The sequence below is a fragment of the Saccopteryx bilineata genome, chromosome 12, assembly GCF_036850765.1.
Source record: "Saccopteryx bilineata isolate mSacBil1 chromosome 12, mSacBil1_pri_phased_curated, whole genome shotgun sequence".
Classification (NCBI taxonomy): Eukaryota; Metazoa; Chordata; class Mammalia; order Chiroptera; family Emballonuridae; genus Saccopteryx; species Saccopteryx bilineata.
Window position 1 is genome coordinate 12,245,688 of NC_089501.1, and position 19,518 is coordinate 12,265,205.

General features: G+C 34.9%; 1 pseudogene; it reads left to right on the plus strand.

Moving 5' to 3' along the window:
- The first annotated feature begins 5,577 nt into the window (after positions 1 to 5,577).
- On the plus strand, positions 5,578 to 18,097 carry LOC136316443 (tripartite motif-containing protein 5 pseudogene; annotated as a pseudogene).
- The last annotated feature ends 1,421 nt before the right edge of the window (positions 18,098 to 19,518 follow it).

Consider the following 19,518-nt stretch of genomic DNA (forward strand, 5'->3'; position numbering starts at 1 on the left):
AAGGCGGGGTAGACAATCAGGTCATTACAGCTCTCTCAGGCTCTATTAATGGGTATCAAGTTTATCTTTTAGTCTATGGGAATTAATTGATGGGTTTTGATGATACAAACAATATAATCAGAATTTCATTTATGAAGAACATCTCAGCAGTGCTGGGATGGGAGAATCACATGGGGAGGATGTGAAAATTACAGAGACTAGTTTTACTACTCTCCCCATAGCATAGAAAAGAGAGAATGACAAACTGAACCAAGGGAGTGACAGAGGATGCAAAGGAGAAAATATAACAGTTATAGTGTGAGATAGACTCAGGAAGAGGTGATAACTGATGAGGTGTGGAAGGTGAAGGAGGGAGGAGTATGAGTATCACTAACATTTCTGGTTAGAGTAGAATGGGCAGCACTTTCCTTTATCTCAATAGGAAATTCAGAAGGAGGCCTTAACAATGAGTCTTCATATTACACAATGTTTCTGAGCATGTTGTTTATAAATAAGTATGTTTACTGAGAATTATAGGCTGTTCCTTCTTCCTTTGGATTTGATCACTTGCTTATTAGAGGCTTCCTACTAAAGACCAGTACTTCACTGCTTACAGATTCTAGGTATCATCCGAAACTGTCTGCCATTATCCCAACCATCAAGGACTGCAATTCAGACACAGGTTATTTGCTTTGCAGTTGTTTTTTCAAAAAAATGTTATTCAGGATAAAAATATAAACAAATGTTAACAACTCCTAACAGGTGAACCAACTTAACCAATTTAATTTGTTTTGCCTTGATTTATCATTTTCTAAAGACTTAAAATTGGGACGAAGAAGGAGTATTGCTGAAAGCATTAGCACACAGCTTATAGAAGGTGGCGCTGGCTGAAATATAACCAAATAGAAAATCAAAGAAGTTGTACCAGATTGAATAGTGTCCACCTAAAATACATGTCTACTCAGGACCTTATAATGTGACTTTATTTGGAAATAGGGTCTTTGCAGAAGTAATTAATTAAGTTTATAAGAGGTCATATTCATTTAGAATAGGCCCTAATTGAATGGCTGATCTTTATAAGAAGAGAAAACAGAGACACAGAGAGACACACATGGAGATGTATAATGGTGGAGGCTAAAATGGGAGTGATGGGTCAAGCCAAGAAATGCTCACAACTGCTGGCAATCACCGGAAGCCAGGAAGAGACAAGGAAGGACACTCTCCTAGAGACTTCAGAGAGAACATGGTCCTGCCAACACCATGACTTTAGCCTTCTAGTTTCCAGAGATTCAAGAGAATAAATTAGTTACTTGTAGCCATCCAGTTTGTGGTAATTTGTTATGGCATCTTTAGGAAACTAATACAACTTCTATAATATATATATATATATATATATATATATATATATATATATATAATGTTTGTCCCATTTAATTCCAAAACAGGTTTGAATGAAGTGCCAATAACTCACATATGTTACTGTTAAACAAAAAGTCAATTAAGTGTTAGAACTGTAATCGTGTAGTTGGATAGAAGATTAGAGATCACCACATGTAGAAGTTGTATTGTGAATATAAATATACTCACTATCAACATTAAACCATAGGCTCTTTCCCTGTCCTCTCTAATAACAAGAAACAATAAAAAAAAGCAAACCATAAACAAAAATCGCTGAAGTAAGAGTGAAACAGATAGAGAGGGTATATTTGTATAACATGTGGACAATGTAGATACGTTTCATTGTCAGACAACAGAGCATACCTACCTTTGGAGAGTCCATATTTTTCTTTTTTTTTTTTTTCTTTTTTTAAATTATTTTATTTATTCATTTTTAGAGAGGAGAGAGAGAGAGAGAGAGAGAGAAGGGGGAGGAGCTGGAAGCATCCACTCCCATATGTGCCTTGACCAGGCAAGCCCAGGGTTTCGAACCGGCGACCTCAGTATTTCCAGGTTGACGCTTTATCCACTGCGCCATCACAGGTCAGGCCATATTTTTTTTAACAATAAATTTTTATAGAAATTCACTTAGCATAAGGACAAGCAACCTATATAATCCAATAGTTCTTATAACTATGTAGGACAGAACAAAAATTGGTGTTCATGGGTATGATCCTGAATCATCAAGAAAATGTTCTATTCAATGTATTCTATTTCATAAAGCAGAAGCTGTCTTATATATTTATGAAGAGGGTATTAGTGAGCCAGAAGGAGATGACTGACAGTTTTAGTCATGTCTAGTGTCAGTGGGAGAAGAATTGGCAATATGACAGAGGATGTTTAACGGGGGAAGGAGTGGCAATATGACAGCTGGGTGGAGAGGTGGTAGGGGGCTATAAATTGATGAAGAACAGAGAGTTATCAAAGGACAGACCAGAGGTGACTGCCAGAAAGAAATGATGTAGAGGAGAGAGCATGCCAATCTTGGGCTGGGGGAATCGGAGCAATGGAGGCTGGGGAGGGATGGCAAGACAGAAGGGAAAGAAGTTTCGTTCATTTCCTAGTCACCTCCACTAACAGAGTAAGCAGTATTGTTTTCTACCACTTACGGAGGACTTTTTATGTATCAGCCTCTGATGCTAAGATTTTTAGATACACTATCTCCTTAATCTTCAAAACAAGGCAAGGAGGTAAACATTTTTGCATTTTTGCACATTTTATGCAGGTCCGGAAACTTGTTAAAAACACAACTAATAAATGGCAAGGACATTACTGGAGGTCTGGCCTTACTGAGCACAAAGTATATATTCTTAACCATTTATAGCAGTGAATTTCAGAGCAACTCAGAGTAAAGCAAACAACTGTGAATGCCAGAGCGATGATGTGTACTGACCTATGGAACTTGAAAAATTATACCTATAACTGAACCCTTAGAAAAAACTACAGAGATCAAAGGTAGAGAATGGACTTCTAGGGAAGTTGAACCAGAAAAACATCCTGCTTATTCACCATTGAAAGAAGTGACAGATAACTAACAAAATGAGATTTTAATGGCATGGGGTCATCACTATTTTCAGATACCACATACTAAATTATTTTAAGATTATATCAATTTAATGTTGTTCTCTATTAATAATTTCCCCCCCAAACTCTGCTGATTATCTACTTTTTCTTTTCGTAAGCCACATCTGTCTTTTATTTCAGATTCTGTTTTGCCAAAGTCAGATTAAAGATACGAGGTCAGAGGTTTGCAGCTATACAAAGCATCAGGTAGGTGTTCTGAAATGTTGGAGACTATATCTTAGGACACACAAACTTCAAAATGATGCCTAGAGTTGCAGGTATCAGTCATTCTAGATGATTGCCATATGCTGTCAAGGGCTATGTTCACAGAATTTGGGGAACGTGTGTTCTGACAGATGTACTAAGCATTTTAGAGAAATTTCTACTAAAAATGATGTAACTATGGCTTATTAGGAATAACTCCAACTTTCTTTCAGAACATTTCCCAAATGATGGCAAATAAATAGGCATTATTAAATAAACTGAGCCAGATTACATTGTCATTGAAATATTTATAAATCTATCTTTATACATTTACATCTACATCAATTAAAACAATAAAGCTGCTTTGTTATACTAAATAAAATAAAAATGATTCTAATAGACATATTTAAGAATTAAATAAATTACCTAAATGCAGTTCAGGTTCCAAAAGACTGACCAAATGTTATCTGTGTCCTTCAAACATGAAGTTGTTTGATGTATTTCCCATGTGGTATGGGAAGTTTAACATGCTGGACTCATGGGGTAAATCTGTGGTTCCCTATATTTATTTAGAGGACTAGTACATTTGTAAATCCTCACTTATAATAGACAGAGATCATATGGCTCCAAGTATTTGGGTTAGTGTTTATACTGAATTTGGGTTAGTGTTTACCCAGGAAATCACTAAACCCTCCCCATACTTTGCCTAAGATAGCAGAGTCAGAAAGTTGTACATACAATAATCTACATACATCCTTTATGTTGGGCTCACAGGGCATGAAGGACAGTCATTATTTGGGGGAGGGGATTCAAATAAGTGGCCGTCATTGACAAAATGACCTTGTTCGATGCCCTCTGTGCCATTCACTCCTCCATTCCTGATCACCCAGTTCCTTTTATCATTCTAATTAGGCAGCATCTTGCCAGCTCAATCAGCCTCATTACTTTAGGCCTCATTAGTGACTGACATTCTGTAACAAGTGCATCTTTGAAGGAGCCAAGGTTAAATAAGGAAGTTGAGCACATGGAAAGCGAGCACATTCATATCTCTACAGATGATGCTTTTAGTTTTGGGAAGACATTCATAAAATTAAATTTTATTTGTCACAGTCAGATTATAACCCTGTGGTCCAAAATATTTTCTTTATATATATATATTTCATATATATATTTTTTTCAGCTTTCAAAAGCTGTTGCAGGTAACAGTTATCTATCATGGAAATTGGTTGTCTTATGGTATTTACTTCTGTTTTACATAAAGTGATTTGGTAAAATGAAACACAACAAAGAAAAAACACCTTCAGAATAGCTGAAAAATGGGTAAAATTTCCATTTGCTCAAACCTAAAAAAACAATTGTAACATGGAATCATGAAACGTGATAATTTTTAGATACTGTTAATACCTGGAGGAATAACATAATATGCTATTAAATGAAAATCAGTATTTTCACAACAAATATGCCTGTGTAAAGTATGGATACATATGAAAAAGTTCTAGAAAACAATGTGAAAAAATGTTAAGCTGGTATAATTTTTATCATTTTACTTTGTTTTGGCTGCATAAGATTAACATTTTTAAAGATTTTTGAGTATTTGAAGTGCAGATCCATCAAGGTAAGAATTTTTTTTTTTTTTTAGTTTGAAAATCCTGTAAAGAACCTGCAATTTTTATCCTTAAATGGAGTAAAGTAATAGTCATAACATGATTCCTTTTAATAATGTGTTAATAAATCCATAATACAGGAGTGGGCAAAAGTAGGTTTATAGTTATTAGTATACAAACAGAATTTATTCTTGTATATATTATTATTTATTTATTTATTAGTCTATTATTTATTTGTATTATTTGTCTTTTTTCTTCTTATTGTTATTATTTCAAATCCTTACTTATGATTTATCTTTTAGGTAGTGATGGCTGGTAATTTAACTTGCCTTTGCCTACCCCTGTATATACCAGGCACCAGTGATTTGAGTGTATATAAAACAAAAATCTCGCTTTCTAGGGACACACAGATTAAAAGGGAAGGCAGATACAAGTAATTATTATGTAAGGTGGTGTACACAATAGCATGTTAACAGAACACTGAGGAAGGGTTTGACCTGTGGCGGTGCAGTGGATACAGCATCAATCTGGAACGGTGAGGTCCCTGGTTCAAACCCTGGGCTTGCCCAGTCAAAGTGCATACAACAAGCAACAAGCAAGCAATGAACAACTAAAGGGAAGCAACTATGAGTCGATACTTCTTGCTCTCCTCTTCCTTAAAGTCAATTAAAAAAAAGAAAAGAAAAGAACACTGAGGAAGAGATATTTAACAGTCCAAGGTAACCACAGAAGAAGTGAGATTTACAGAAACATTCAAAGATACAGAGTGCTCAAAAGATGGATAGAAGGGATGGAAAAGAATCAGAAAGTACAGTGTACCCAGCATGGGGAGGATGCAGCGAGGGGGAAGAAGGTGGAGTTTCGGTCCAGCTGGCACAGTGAGGGGCAGAGTGGCTGGACAGGAAGCTTGGAGCAGCAGGCAAGAATGAAGGATACTGAGTGGGAGAGTGAAGCCTCCTGGGCCTTGCCCTCCAGAGTAGACACCCTCATTAATCAGCTACAGAAACCAAGGTAGCTTGGTTCCAACCTTTTGCTCCTCAAGATGTCACTTGTCTTCCCAGCATCATCTGCCATTGGTCACAAATCCCTTAGCAGTACCCTAAGCTTATGGTTCTGACTTTGGACAAAATATATATATATTATTTCTTCCCTATATTTTGACTGAGAAATAAAAGACTGTAGATAACTTGACATCAGCCTTGGTCTTGACTGCCTTGCTCCTGTTCCTGATGGCAACTATGCCTAAAGGACTGGCTCCTCGTTCCTCTTGCTTTTCTTTTTTATTTTTATTTATTTATTCATTTTAGAGAAGAGAGACAGAGAGAGAGAGAGAGAGAGAGAAGGGGGAGGAGCAGGAAGCATCAACTCCCATATGTGCCTTGACCAGGCAAGCCCAGGGTGTTGAACTGGTGACCTCAGCATTCCAGGTCGACGCTTGATCCACTGTGCCACCATAGGTCAGGCCCCTCTCACTTTTCTAAGTCAGCCAGAACATGGCTTTTCAGTTCACAGATGTTACAATGACATTACAAAAGAATTACACTATTCAATGCGACTGTACATTGTTTAATTGGATTCAACATTAGTAAATAAAACCTAAAATATATTCCAACAATCAGGTTAAATAATGTTGAAAAATGTTATTATAAACCTATTGTCATATCTCTACAAAGATACTGTTTAAAACTTTCTTTTTCAGCTATTGTAATGTTTTTGTTTCTTTATGAAAAGAGGTATCAGTAAAATTGTTATTATGCTTACAGAACTGATTGAAGTATATTAGCAAGTTAATAAATATAAAAGTTTATTTCTGGGAATAGAGTCTAAACATAACATTTTATTTTTTCCACCAAAAATTAAACATACTTTCAGGGGGTGTTTTTTCCATCAAATGAGTCACAATAAACAATGTGTCTTCATGATTAGTAGAAAGTTATTCTATGATAAGAATCATTCCACATGCCTAAGCAAATACCCTCTGAGACATTCAATATATGAAAAACAACTTCAAACTATTAATTTTAGTGACCTGAACAATATTAGTTCAGTTTAATATTTAACTTATTGTGTTTGAAAAATTAAGCAAGAAAATGTGTTGCTAGGTATTTCATATTTGTCAAATAGATAAGCAGGCTACTTGGTTACATCATTACACTGCAGAAAATAGAGTGCTCTTATGGGTAATGTGTATTTTTCTCTTTTTTATCCCTACCAACCCATAGTATGATTTGGTTCTGGCAAAAAGCAGGTTTTATTTGCAGCTACTTTCTCCTATTTCCCTCTCTGCACTTCTCATTTTGCTAAATTCTAAATCTGCTCTAAGAAACCATGGCTTTGATTGCATCCATTGTTTTTCATCTTCAGCAGGGTCTATGCAGCTTAGCTATTCGATGTCCATCCTTCAGAATGTGACAGTGATTTTTTTTCCTTCTGCCATCGGTTGATTAATGTGATACCGTTCATAACCTGTGCTTCTAATAGCACTTGGTGGGTGTTACCTAGTAAATATCAGACAAAAGCCCACCTTATAGCTTATTTGCAACACTTTGGTCCTGGCTAAAAAATACACTGGACCGGATCCAACTATCTGTAAAAATCAATCCCATTCACACCCCTGAACGTCATCTGTACCTGCCAGCTTGAGCTGTTGGCAGACAGAAGGTTGTGTGTGAAAATTTCTGTTGTGGTTTGTATGATTCCTAAAAGATATAAAGAGAATTGAAGCAAATAATAGTAAATACATTTCAGTTTCATGCACTACTACTCTGGCTAAAACTGTTTTCAACAGGGCTCCATAACAACCTGTAAAACCACCTAGAGAAGTTTGGATCTGCCACGGGGCTTTAGTTCATCTATTTAAATTGTTTTTGTGCTTAATGGGTTATAATTTGCTTTCATCTTTAGAAATTTTCATAACCCTTCTGCATATGTCAAGGATTGAAGTGCAGAGAGAGAGTACAAATAATTTCATGAAGCGTGAACTGTTGCGCACAAGTTGAAAACCTTGACAATCTGCCCGCCACCTCTCATTGTAACCTCTAGCAATAGAGAGTAGCTGATATCAAATGTTTTTTTAGTTCTTATTAAGCATTGAGCATTTATATTTCTGGAAAAAAAATGTCCATAGTTTTGCAACCACATACTTCTCAATTTAGAACTAAAAAAAGGCACTTCTATAAATTTAAAGATAATATGAGCCAGTTAACCAAAAAATAGCAAAGAAAGTCGCTGATCTTCCTGGATATCCTTAGAGTTCTGAAGGAAGCCTTGCAGTAATGTCATCATCATTGCCCGTCTACGGGACATTCTTTTCTCAGACATGATTCAAACACTTTTTAGTATATAGTTTTATTCTTGGAAGAACAAGTGTTTCACTATCAACGACTCTAAAACGAGTATCTAATGTGTATTTGTCCCATAGTCCAGAAATCAAATAATGATGGATATTCAGAGTGCTCACAGCAAATAATCCCAAAGGCAAAGTTGGCAAATGGATTTCATCTCCTGCGCCAACTCTCACCAGCTATTTGTGACTTCCTGGAACAGCCTATGGAGCAGGGATCTGAAGCCCGACCAAGGGTCAGCCCCGGAAAGTCTTGCCGCATTACTGCTGTCTCTGACAGTAGCACAGAGGCACAGTTAATGCAAGTCTCCTGTCTACATGTAAATTTTCACAGACCAAAATGAAATAAAAGTACAGTGGGAACAGAGACTGAAAAGAAAAGCAAACTCAATTTTGAAAATGACAGCACATGTATTTTTCAATTAAAAAACCAAACCTATTAATAACACTGGCAACATAAATAATTAAATTAATTAAAAAGTTAGACAGGCAACCAGAAAACATCTTATAAGAAAATAAGTTTTCATATAAAATTGCCAGGTAACCTCAGAGTTTACCTCTTTGTTAATCCTCAGAAATGAAAATCCTTTGCCCTGTTAAAAATGTCTGTCATGATTAATCAGCTAATATTATTATCAGCCCTGAAATAATAGGCTTGTGCTGATTGAAGGGTGTGGGAGCTGCCCAAGAATGTTTGATTGACTTGCTCTCCGAGGAGGGTAACATTAAAAGTTATTTTTTTAATCATGGCCTATCATAAAGTTAACCAGATAAGAAATATTGCCAGTATTATCTAAAGAAACAATATTATATTCTTGAATTCTTGAAGCAGACAGTGACTAAGTAAGGTTTATTTTTAATTTGAATCCAATACTAGTCCAATTTTAGAAACAGTAGTAAGAAGAATAATTAGCCTGGGAAATTTTAGAGTCCTGAATCAGAAACACCAGAGAAAATCCTGTTTAGGTTGTAATTCTCTTTTCTCTACCTCAGAGAACACCAGTGTATTAATCAGGTTCTCAAAAGAAGCAGAACCAATAGATAGTATATATAATTTATTTTAAGAAATTGACTTATGTGATCATAGAGGCAAGCTGGCAACTCCAAAATCTGCAGAGTGGACCAGCAGTCTAGAGAGCCAAGAAGATCAGTTAATGCTCAAAAACCCTTTGCTGCAGAATTTCCTTTCCTAGAGGAGGTCACTGCTTTGTTGCAATTAGGCCTTCAACTGATTAGATGAGGCCCACCATATTAATGAAGGACAATTCACTTTACTTGAAATCTACCAGTAAAATTATTTATCATATCCAAAAACACCCTCACAAAAACATCTAAAATAATGTTTGATTACATATCTGGGCACTGTGGCCCAGCCAAGTTGACACATAAAATTAACCATCATAACCACTAACCAGGAAGAGGTAATTAATAACAGAAGTCTAAAGATTATTATGTCCCTACTGCATGAAGGTATCATGGAAGCTTAGAACTATCATCTCTATTGCTCAAGAATTCACTTAAGTTTTTCAATAGTTTATTTCACATAATGACAGACTTTTTTCATAAAAACAATGCAATAATATCCTCCATCCTTCATGCTCTTCTGCAATGTGACTTGATTCTTTTCTGTGAATAGGAAGGGTCTAATAGTCTTCTTTTTTAATCTAATCTGATCTTAGTGATCCAGGCATAACAAACAGAATTCAGTGGCAGTGGCCTTGCATGACTTCTAGAAAAAGCCTTGAATTCCCGCCTTAGTCATTTGAACACCCACTCTCAAGATGGTTCTTCTCACAGTTGCCATGGTTTGAGAAGCCACAGGTACACAGACAGGCCTTATAGGAGTTCAGGTCTGCAGTCCCAACTAAGTCCATACTCCGAGTTATCACTACTCAGATATGAAAGACATGAGTGCAATCACCTCTGATTTCAGCCTCCAATCAGTCATTGGTTTGTTTCCCATTGAGACCTTGGACAACATGAAGCAGAGAGAAAAGAACTATCCCCACTATGCTCAGTCAAAATTCCTAGCAGCACAGTATGTGAGCGTAATAAAATGGTGGCTGCTTGATGCTCTAAGTTTGGGGTGGTTTGGTAAACTACATAGATAACTAGATCAAATGACCACTGTGTGTGAACAGTATACTAAGCATCATAAGGAATAAAATGTAAAATAAAATTAAAAGTTATTTATGCTTCATCTAGGAGTTGAAAATATAAAGACATAAAATAGAAGTTTCAGGATAAAATGCAAAAATTGCTTTTTTTTTATTCCAAGAAAAGACCAGTTTCTAAGTTCCTGAAAAGTATCTCAGACTTATTATTTATAAGTACATATCAGTTTTTTTTATTTATTTATTTTAATAAATTTTTATTAATGGTAATAGGATGACATTAATAAATCAGGGTACATATATTCAAAGAAAACATGTCTAGGTTATTTTGTCATCAAATTAAGTACATATCAGTTTAACAGTAATGTTTTTAAATACCACTGGCTGGTAGCACAGTGGATCAAGCATCGGCCTGGAATACGGATGTCCTAGGTTCAATTCCCAGTCAGGGCACACAGGAGAAGTGACCATCTGTTTCTCAGCCCCTCCGTCTCCCTCTTTTCTTCTTCATCTCTTCCTACAGCCAGAGGCTCAATTGGTTGGAGTATTGCCCTGGGTGCTAAGGATAGCTCCATCAGAGCACAACAGCCTCAGGTGCTAAAAATAGCTCAGTACTGGAGCATCAGCCCTAGATAGGATTGCTGGGTGAATCCCAGTCTGGGTGTCTGCCTCACTATCTCCCCTCCTCTCACCTAATAAAGAAATAAACATAAACACAGTTTATTTGATTTTCATATCTCTGCTCACTGGCTATGTGCCCTCTCTGTCTCTTTGCAGTTCTCTTTTGACATTTGTCTGTCCTGCACAAAAGTAATCCCAAGTCTGTCGGAGGTGATGGCTACACATAGCCACATTTCCAGAGGAGTAAATGGGATAAGAATCAAAGAGGTTTCTTCTTCTGGAATGCCAGGGAGGTGGGGGAGCAGGAGGCAATCAAGCAGAATATTTCAATAATTCATTTTTCTATTTCATGTCCTTCATATTCTAATAGAATGAAATTTTAAAAAAAAATCTGTACAGAAAAGCACCTTACATTATAAATCTTGTTTCACTAGGTTGTAAACTTCTAAATGATGGGAAGTCTGTCTTTTTTCTCCCTATGTTTTGAATAGTGTCTTGTATTCTGACCTCTCAAATATTAAATCAGTCAAGTCTTGCAACAAAGAGTATTCAAAAAAATCGGGTTTTTTTTTTTTCATAACATACATGGTCTTTTTGCTTCCTAGTGAAGATAATGAAAGGTCTTAATCATTACATAGGTGTCAACTTTTCATTTTCCTGGCTAGTGCCCTGGTACTAAATCCAAATCAAACCCTTATTGCAGCAAAGTAAAGCTGCTAGGCTGACCAGAGTGGCAGGTCACTGCAACCATCTATTCCATCTCCCACAGAATGGAAGATTGCTCCATAAACCATGTTCCTCGATGTTCAGCCAATCTTATTTTAAGTAATGAAAATAATGTTCTAACAGTCTGTCCTTAAAGAAGTATTTTATGATCTTCAGTCTAGACTTTCAAAGTCTAAAGGACAACTCTAACTAAAATTTCAGGGGCCAGTAAATTGCAAACACAGGATTAGAACTTATTAAGACAAATTAAGGGAGTTTGGTCACTATTAGTCATGGAGTTAAACACATAGTAGGAGTATAACCCTAAAATAGGTGGCTAGATAATCATCTGACTTTTCTCTAAGATCCTAGAGTACTTTTATTATTTTTTTTAAGACAAATAGTAAGGTATCTAATTAGAAGTTGCTTAACTACACCTGAAAAACTGTGTGTGAATACACACTTCTATTTTATCATTTTTTTAACTAACATAGATGAAATCGGATATATGTATGTACATAATACCAGAAAAATTAGATCTACCACTTAAGTAGTAGCATCATGTTGTAATACAACTATTTTAGACAAGCTAATTGCATAAAAAAATAAAGAGTAAAGTCTTTAAGACTGAGTCTGTTATGTGCAAGATTATATCTAAAAATATTCAAAATTATAGTCTTACCATTTAAATGCTAATTAATAGTTGCTTCAACATAAAAGTCTTTACCTAAAGACAGTACTTATTTAGACAAGCAATTGTCTAAATAATTTGTAAGGTTCATCTCAAAATGAAAATTAGGGCTCCTTGTTCAAAAATCAGGAAAAAAATATTTTCATTTCCTCCATAGGAGGAAATCTGACATGACCTTTTTTTCTGATAATTTATTTTTATTTACTCACATTTAAATAAGTAGTTTAATATAAAAGATTGTAAAAGTGTACGTATTTATATATTTAATGTTGCACACCCTCGGGCGTGAGGACACCTTCAGGCTGAGCACAGACCCTTATAAGCACCAAGTATCTCACACTATGATTCCGTTCTTCCCACACCCTGCCCAGCCTTGGCCCCCAACTGCTGTGAAAGGTGGCAAAAAATCCATTCTGGTGAGATTAGGCCTCAGGCACATGCTCTTTTGTTCCATTTACTTGTAAAACACAAATAAAAAGATATAATTATCAAAAATTTTAAGACAGTGATTTAGAGCGACAGTGACTGCATTGGTTACATATGCAGGACACCAATCTTATTAACAGACAACATTTAGCAAACATATCTTTTAAATTTATGATATTTTAATGTAGATTACTATTATTCCTTAGTTTAAGATTGTGTTTTCCCTTTCTTATAATTTAGAAGACTTTTATAATTTTCTTTTAAGATTTTAAACTTTTTAAATTTTAATTAGGAGAGATTGTTCTCTTCTACAGTAAACTTTTTTTAAAAAAATAATAAAAGGATATGATGACTTTATAATGGGGCAACTTGACTAGGTTGAATCTAGTTCCTCTCCCATGTATGCCCCTGGTTATAGTAAGCCATTGGAGAAATATATGGGAGATTTGGATGGCATGTTTGGAGCTCATAAACACTGTTGCCCTTATCTGTGGTTCACACTGTCAGCACAAGGCAATGGTCAGCCTACAACCAACTTAAAACTTTGGCATCAGGCATAACACAAAAGCCATACATAATCTGCTTAATCAGCCCCTACAATTATATAAGGTCAAAAATCACATTTTCTTTAAAACGTATTTGCGTACAATTATATACAATTTTTAATTCTATACCCAAACATACACACATATATACATTCTGCTTCTCTGATACAATCATGACTAATATAAGAAGGTATTAATAAAACAGAAAACCTGTGATTTACAAATAAGATAAATATTTTTCTTAGGAAATACAGGGTTTGTTTACAAATGTTGGGATGGTTCTAAATAACATTTAAAAAGTGTCCTGTTTCTTATTATTTAAAAATTCTTTATTTCTTCAATCTCTAGTACCAAATGGTTCCAAGCATTCCATCTGTGTTGGCCTCCTCTAGCCCAACCCTTCAATTCCAACTTATCTAAACTCCCTATGTGCTAGCCATACTCAGAATCCTTCCCTACACACGCCCACATCTCTGACCTAGAAACTTGATCTCTAACCATCACAACATATGCTTTTACAGTAGCATTCTTAAGTGATACATGATATATCCAGTTTCAAACTTTACAGATATGAAGAGTTTGTCTCTTCTAGTACACATAAGCTTCCAATCCACTATTTACTTCATTAATACCAAAGAACAAAAGAAGAGAATCATGAGGCCATAGGATATTATGAGACACATGAGCTAAACTTAAGACAGTTGTGTGTTTTAACTATATGAATAGATTGATTGGTAGTAAAAGGCCCCTTTACTTTTACACTTGCAAAAGGTAATTAAACTTTGTAGGACATTTCATCCTCTTTATATCCTTATTTTCAATTTCTTCATAAATATAGATTGAGCAGCATTTTATAATATTTCTAAGTAAAGAGCTTATAAATAAGTTTCTATTGTGAATTATTTGCCAAGAAATGTAAAATTCTTAGGTAACAGACATATAATCAATTTTAATTTTTTACACTTATCCCCTAAGTCATTTCCAGTCATTTTGTGTCTGACACTCCTCTAACACACTTTAGTAAGTTCTGTGTGAAGATGCAAAATGAAGTTGCCACTTGTCCTCTGAAAATACCCCCCAAAATGGATGATGACTATTAAGAGGATAGTTGATTCATTTGCATTTTGTTTGTTTTCATTTCTTGCATTTCACAAGGTTACAGATTTACTTCTAAATTTATTTGTAAATGGGAAGCTACTTTGAGACTTACAATGTCTTTCCCCAGACTGTCTGGTCCCAAAGCATTTCTTTGTGTGGAATCCAGAGTCCCTATACCCTTTAGAAAGACCAGAATTTTAGGGGGGAACCTCTTCTTTCTCTTTTAATTAATATGTAAATAGAATATGCAGAGAGTTGTAGTGGCATATGCTGTCAAAAACTGTATATAAAAAACATACTTTCATTTTCTAGGTCCTTTTGGTCCTAAATCCATTTCTGGGAATTTCTGCCCTCCCCCCCCCCCAGTTTACTATGATCATTGTGAATGTTAAGTGGCTAGTTTATTTGTATTCTGACATGGTACATAAAGGTACTGATACAAAAGCAAGAAAAAGTATATATGGTAAGAGATAAGTAAGAATAAATATCAGTGACCAAAAATACATAAATAATTGTAGAAGTCCATTAAAAGAAGGAAAAAACACAAGTATTGAAACAATAAAATTAGTCATAATGCCATACTAAAATATAAAATTTTACTTTGAGCTTCTTGTAAATCAAAGAACGAAGTGAAAACAAAATACACTTTGCAATAATTCTAATTGTATATGTACATAGATGATGGTAGATGATAGATAGATAGATAGATAGATAGATAGATAGATAGATAGATAGAAGATAGATAGATGATAGATAGATGATAGATATACGATAGATGATAGATGATAGATAGATAGATGACAGATAGATAGATATAGATAGATAGATAGATAGATAGATAGATAGATAGATAGATAGATAGATTATGAGTAAAGCCAAAGCATTTAACAAACAATTGATCTTAAACTTTATGTAGTATTCATTTAGGAGACTTATGCAATGAATGCATTTTGCAAAAATACAATAAATTCAGAAGCTATTTCTAGCAGCTTCCATCAAAAAAAAAAAAAGTTTAGAACATAGCATAAGAACACCTCACTGAAAACAAGTCTTCAAGAAACCAAAAGAAAGTTACAATTTCTACGCACTAAATCACTGAGTTTATTGATAACCATAATGTTTCTCAACCAAATAGTGTGTATTTTATTTATGAAATTGATGGGAAACAAAATCTTTTATGACCTGTAAATACAAGATTGAGGAGAGTGCACACACTTGAAGCTCTACATTGTTAAGACAGTTCCAACTGCATCCTAAATTCAAAATTGTTTCTAATACCTACCTTTAAGCAATTGTATAAGAGCTAATACATGGGAGGCTTTGTCAGTCACCCAATGTATAAGAAAACTAAAGCTGTTTAGTAAGGCAACAATCATAATAGAAACAATTTTGTAATGATTTATCCAAAATGTTTAGTGTCTCAGGTTATTCGAGGTCTACTTCTATTTAAAAACTAAACTTAAGTATTTTCATATTAAAAAAATATTTTATTTTCAATCTTTGAATAAGAGTTATAATCATCCTGGGGTAGACTCTCATCACCATATTTCAAATATGTTTTTTTCTGAACATAAAACTAAATTTTTGTAATCCTCAACTATTCTTCAAAACTTCAGTTATAAATGTCTATTTAAAACATAATCTTTTTCTTAAATATCTTTTCTAATGCTTATGTGTGGGAGTATTTTCCATGCTACACTAAGCCACACTTTTCATTTATGTATTCTCATTACATTTCTAGCTCACTGAGCTTTTGTAATTCAATACATGGACTTTGTACCCCTGCACTGCACACTAAGCAAGACAGCCCTTGCAAAATTAGTTTTTGCTCCATTAAAGTGAGTTCTATGGAAGGTGCTTTTCTGATCATTTGAATCTTGCTCATTCATTTGTTAATGATAATGCATGTTTCAAACATGATATCCAGGCTGCCTCCTCTGACATCGGTAAGTGAGAAAAAGGGGGAAAATAGAATGATCTTTAAAAATTACATAAAAAGACCAGATTCATTCTCCTGTACCCTCTATAAGAAAAACAAAAACATATATTAACTCAGAAAAATACTTTGTTAAAAGTAATTTTAGTCATTTTTAGACTGTATTGCTACTTTAATTTCTTGAAACTTGTTCATTTCTTAATTCTGTTACATTTTCTAAAAAATTTTTAAAAATTCACTTCATGACATGCACGGAAGAGAAAACATATAAAGTGTGTGTATATTTATATGTATATGAATATGTATATCTATATCTACACTGTATATGTTTATATACATATATGTACTCACGAGGATCTAAAATATAATTTTGATTTTATAGTCTCAACTTTTATGTAATATGTTTGGATAAAATAAGACTACTACTCTTAGGTCATACTTAATAAAATAGGCCAGTTGAGGAAAAGACAAAATTGTTTTATAATTGTGAAGGGATTTTGAAAAAGTGATCAGTTTCTTATTTTATTATTTATTCAATGTTTGCTAAATAATATTTTCAGTGACACATCTTAAGCACCTAATAATATATTATTATACATAAAATAAAGTTTAAAAAAGGGTAGAGATAAGGATTTTGCCTCTCCAAGAGTTAAAATCTAGTAGTGAAGACAAGACTGTCACACATAACAAGTAATCTAATAATATGAACATTTAACACTTAGTACCAGGTAATGGATATAAAACAAAGATTTTCAAGAATCAGTATTGTCTGAGCTGGTTATTCTTGGTTCAGAGACTATACTAAGCCTTTTGTTCATTCTTGGAAGGGCTGGTGGGATTTCAAACTGTCATCAACACTGAGGATAGTTTGAGGGTCAAGATCTCTTTTTTGAGTGAGACTAAGAGACATTGATAAGAGTGTGGTGGTTACAGGGAGAGGGGGGAGAGGGAGAGGGAAAGGGGGACGGGGAGGGGCACAAAGAAAACTAGATAGAAGGTGACAAAGGACAATCTGACTTTGGGTGATGGATATGCAACATAATTGAATGACAATTAAATAACCTGGACATGTTATCTTTGAATATATGTATCCTGATTTATTGATGTTGCCCCATTAAAGAAATAAAATTATTAAAAAAAAAACCTGCATCACTGCAAACAACAAGGAGTTAACTGTTGGCTAAGAAAGAGAAAGCAGCTTCCCTGTGTGCTGACTTACTTACCAGCTTAAAAATTTGTGACCTAATTGGCATGTAGCCAACATAGTATAGAAATTTATGGAGGTCAAATTGAGCCCAGAAGTGGAGTAAAAGAGAGATCTCTGTGTGCGCCATGGAGAGAAACACTTGTTCTTCTGCAAGGGAGATGGGCAGGTCATTTGCTGGAGTGAGTGTCTCAAGAGCACCAAGGTCACCACACATTCCACATGGAGGAGGTTGCCCAGAAGTACGAGATAACAGACCAGGATGGAGGAGAAGCTCCAGGCAGCTCTGGATAGGCTAAGGGCAGAGCAGCAGAAAGCTGAGAAGTTGGGAGCTGATGTCAGAAAAGAGAGAACTTCCTGGAAGAATCAAATACAGAAAGAAAAACAAGGTGTCCAGGATTATTTAAAAAAAAAAACCAGAAGTATCCTGAGCAGTGAGGAGCAGAAAGAGCTGCAAAAGCTGGGAAGAAGGGAAATATTCTCCATGACCTAGCATTGGCTGAGAGTGAGCTGGCCCAGCAGAGCCAGTCAGTGAGAGATCTTGTCTCGGATCTGGAGCCTCAGTAGCAGGGATCAATAGCAAAGATACTGCAGGATGTGAATGGCATCATGGAACGTTATGTGTGAGAGACTAGAGATGGTCCATTTGTGCTGTGAAAAGAGATTAAAGGGCTGACAGATGTGTGCTGCTTCTGGGGTAACACAAACCACAGCACCATGAAGCTACTCTGTCCTCATCGTCTTTCACGACTTTACATTTGACCAGGTCTTATATCTTGAGACCAGTTTGTTTTTTTTTAACACACACATACATATTATATATATTTCTGCAATGTTATACTTCTCGCCAAGAACCACTCAGTTGTGTCCAGTTACCACTCATTTTATTCTAAAGATCTCTCTCACAATGTCACAAATAAAGATTCAACGTATTTCTCAAAAAAAGATCTCTTTTTGCCCCACATATCAACTCTTTTACTTCCCACACCTATTATAGACGGTAAACCTTGATTCTCTGGGTAGTAAATTAAAATAATCGGTTTTCATCCCCATGGGAATTAAGCTGTGCCTTAAAGGAAGAGTAAAGTGCAGGTGGATGACGATGTCCTGGGCAGACTGAATAACATGAAATATATATATATATATATATATATATATATATATATATGGCATAAAATATGGCTTTTCAAGCTTTTGGAAGGAGATTAAGCTTATACCTATTTGGTAAGAGCAAAAGATTCACATAACAGGGGAAGAGAAGAAAATATTGCAATAGTAGATTAGAGCCAGGCTGTGGAGGGCTATAAACATAAGACTAAGAAGTTTGGCAGCCATTGAACATTTATTGTTGAAATACCTGTATTAGAACAAATTGGAGGAGCTGGGAAAGTCGTTGAGACATCATTGCAAAAGTTCAAATTAAAGTTGGTGATAATGTGAATTAGGTAGATTATTATGAAAGTAAAAATGCAGCTGTGGAAATCAGTGAAAGAAAAAGATGAAATAAAAAATTTGGGGAAGATTTAATTATAGAGAATCAAGGAGAAGAATAAAATGTGTACCTCCTGAATTTTGTGATTAAATAGCTAAATAATACTAGCCTTGGCAAAAGGTGAAATGTCAATGGGAAGACTCAATATTCTCAAGGTAAGAGCAAATTGGAATTTGGTTTTATTTGCATTCAAAGTTTAAAAGTTTTAAACTATTGAAATGAAAATATCCATCAGAGATCTAGAGAAGCAAATTGAAGATAAAGTGATTTCTTATGCCAAAACGGGATCATTTGCACCTTATACAGTAAAGAGGCATCATAAATGAGGTCTTGAGACTTAATACCATTTGAAGAGCACAGAGGAAGTGGACTAGTTTCCAAGGACAGAATTTAGGAGAATCCCCAAACTTAACTGGCACACAGTGGTTATTACATATTACATATAAGCAATCTTTTAATTTTTACTATTATCACTTCCAGGAAAACTCACCATGATATATAATCTTCCATAATAATAACTGGAAATCGTATACCTGACCAAGATTTCAACATAAAA